This window comes from Panicum virgatum, chromosome 9K (genome assembly GCF_016808335.1).
Source record: "Panicum virgatum strain AP13 chromosome 9K, P.virgatum_v5, whole genome shotgun sequence".
NCBI lineage: Eukaryota > Viridiplantae > Streptophyta > Magnoliopsida > Poales > Poaceae > Panicum > Panicum virgatum.
Genome location: NC_053144.1, coordinates 54,612,198 through 54,615,237, shown reverse-complemented (window position 1 = coordinate 54,615,237; position 3,040 = coordinate 54,612,198). Strand labels below are relative to the sequence as shown.

Sequence of the window (3,040 nt, the reverse complement as noted above, 5' to 3'; positions counted from 1 at the left end):
GTCGCGACTGAGTCGCGCCATGTGCCATGGCGCGACTCAGCCTGATACACATTGGGCCCAATAAGGAACCCTAGCCCACTTTTCTCTTTTCTATTTGTGTCTCCTTTCTTTCCTTGGAGCCGCTGGCCGTCGCCTCCCTGGGCGGGCGCGGAGGGCGCGTCGCCCGCTGCCTCCTCTGGGACGCCGCGGAGGGGGCTTCGCCCGGCGGCGCCCCCTGCCTTCTCTGGGACGTAGCTCTCCCTCACCGGCCAGTCCGCGCTCAAGGCGCACCTCCTCACCGCGCTCCAGTCCGACCCCCCGAAGCCCATCACGAAGAAGGTCTACGACGCCATCTCCGAGCTCGCCGGCTTGCTGCCGCCGCCGCCGCCGGGAGTGGACCTCCTCCCCCTCGCCTTCCCCTCCGGCGACGCCTCCCCGGTTTGTCCTCCCCATCCGGCACCCTAACCTGCCTACAACCGCCGGCCATGGCGCCTGCAGATCTGATGCCGCCCCTGCCCCTAGCCCCCTCCTTTCAGGACCTTGTCGGCCACTCCGGGCTCCCTGCAGGTCGGCGCCCCCGGCTGCCCTGCAGGCCGACTGGTCCACTGGTCCCTGGAGGCCGCCGCCCCTGCTGCCTGCCTGGAGGCCGACGCCCCCTAGATCCTGCTGCCTCTGAAGGTTTGTTCAAAATTGTAGTCTATATGGTACATGATTTTGGCCATATCATTGATTATTGATGCACTTTATTACTTTGTCTGTAATCTGTTGAACAATTGAACTATAAAGAGTAATGTGGATATTGCTAAGAAAAGCTTCAGTCAAAGCTAAGAAAAGAAATAAGTTGGGTGATGCTCTTTTGTATGATAGTCTTTGTCAAATTCATTGAGCGGGATAGTTTCTTTTAGGTGGATGAGAATGACATAATCGAGACTTTCATGAACTAGTATGTTTGAAGTTTTTGTATTTAACTGTTTAATTTAAGATTTGGAATGTAATTTATGTTCTTGGTAATTGAATTTCTCGGTAAAGTTTAAATTTTATTACTGAATTATATAAGGATTATACCTAATTGCAAGTGGAAAAATGCAATGAACTAGTTCATTGATTAGCATATTCCCTAATCTTGGTCAAGTATGATTTTTTTTTCATTTGAGCTTAAGGACCATGGCCTTTGATTGTATCTGTGTTAATCATTTTGAAAAAAAATGTGATCTTTGATTTTTGTTTGTTTTTGAATGTAGATGGCACAACACCCACGGTATCCCCTCCTACAAATGGTTTATGATGAGCGGCACCGTGGCAAGATACTAGAGGAGCGTACGGAGGTGAGGTGAACTTGTGATTGATTTTTTGTGTGTGAAATTAATAATTCGACTTTAGTTGATTACGATGTTGACTGATATGTTTGTAGGTTTTGAGGCCTCTACGTCCCCGCCTTCACAAGACTCACACTTGGGACGATAGGTACGCACCGTACCTTAAACGGGCTGGATTCCTCCCGTTGGCGTGGTTAGTCAAGGATGGGCTCCCCAGGATGGATAATGCAGCTCTGACAGCACTTGTTGACCGATGGAGGCCTGAGACACACACATTCCACCTTCCTGCCGGTGTGATGACCATTACACTACAAGATGTGGCTATGCTCTTTGGACTTCGTATAGATGGAAGAGCTGTGACCGGGAGCATATGTCCAAATGGATGGAGAGATAGAGTGGAGTTGTTGTTTGGAGTGCACCCACCTGAACCACCAGAAGACACGAAAGACAAGAAGCCTACCGGAGTGACGTCAGCATGGTTGTCCGATCATTTTGGTACGCCACCTCCAGCTCATGCTCCGGCAGGGGTGGTTGCTAGGTTCGCCCGAGCGTGGCTATGGCAATTGGTCGCAGGGTTTCTATTCCCGGATTCGAGCGGGAACACAATCTTGTGGATGTGGTTAGAACTAATTGGTCAGGAATGGGACAACATTGGTAGTTTCAGCTGAGGAAATGTAGCACTTGGATGGTTGTACCGTCAGATGTGTGATGCGTGTAGGCGGAGCAGAGATAATGCAAGCCTTGGGGGTTGTGCTTACCTTTTGCAAGTGTGGATGTGGGAGCGCATTCCTATTGGCAGGCCCAAGAGGCATAGTATTGGGGTAAGGATCTGATTTGTGCAGTTGTTTGGCACTATTGTTGTCTGCTTCATATAATCTTGAATATTGGATAACCTAATTACTTATTGTCTTCAATAAGGTTGTTCCATCATACGAGGAAGAGGCGGTGGGTACTGTGGGTTGGCTGTGGAACAATAGTGAAACCGTGCACGGGAATCTAGGAAGACAGTACGTAGACTACATCAATGCTCTTGACTGCCTCAGTGCTGCACACGTAAGTCTACTACGACTTCCATACCGCAAATCATATAATGTAGCCATATCATTGTTGTAATCAAATTGAATATGTTGTCTTAGGTTGAATGGCAACCATACAATCGCCAAGAGGTGCAAAACATGTGTGAGGTTGTTTAATATTACTGATCCTCCATTTCACCCTATCATCAGCGACAGGACATGCCCAAACCTTCCAAGGACACCCCTGCTGGCAACGAACCGTGTACCTCAATTTAGCCGACGAATGCACCACGTCGTACGGTCTATGGTGCCGCACAGAGTAGTCCCTCAAGAAAAATTTAAGATCCTCAAGGCTATCAAATATCATTCCCTTCTCTATCAACTGCTCACCACTATCGGGTTCAATACATGCATGACGCAGACCCGAATCACAAAAACCCCCTTTTGGTATAGAATGAAAAATAGGGACCTCTGGAACATCAACATGCACAACCTTCAACTGCCTCCACTCAACTGTAGTCAATTGGGGTATACGTCTTCCAAATATTGTTGATCTATATTCTTTAACTGTCTCTTCTGCCATTTCATCTCCCATTGGTGTTCGTGCCATGAATGGAGTTGCTTCGGTTCTTTTTGGAACGAATGCAGATGCTTGGGACACCCTAACCGACGGCAGCCCATGTGTTTGTTGCTCAATATGTGTCCCATCTGTTTCTGGAAGTACCGTAT

At 48.6% G+C, this 3,040-nt stretch overlaps 1 long non-coding RNA gene across 1 annotated transcript; it reads left to right on the top strand.

Annotated features, from left to right (window-relative positions):
* The first annotated feature begins 604 nt into the window (after window positions 1-604).
* Window positions 605-2,045, top strand: LOC120652380. The gene is made up of 3 exons (XR_005666555.1): window positions 605-657; window positions 1,221-1,304; window positions 1,391-2,045. It is a non-coding gene; the product is annotated as an uncharacterized LOC120652380 (long non-coding RNA).
* Window positions 2,046-3,040: the final 995 nt, after the last annotated feature.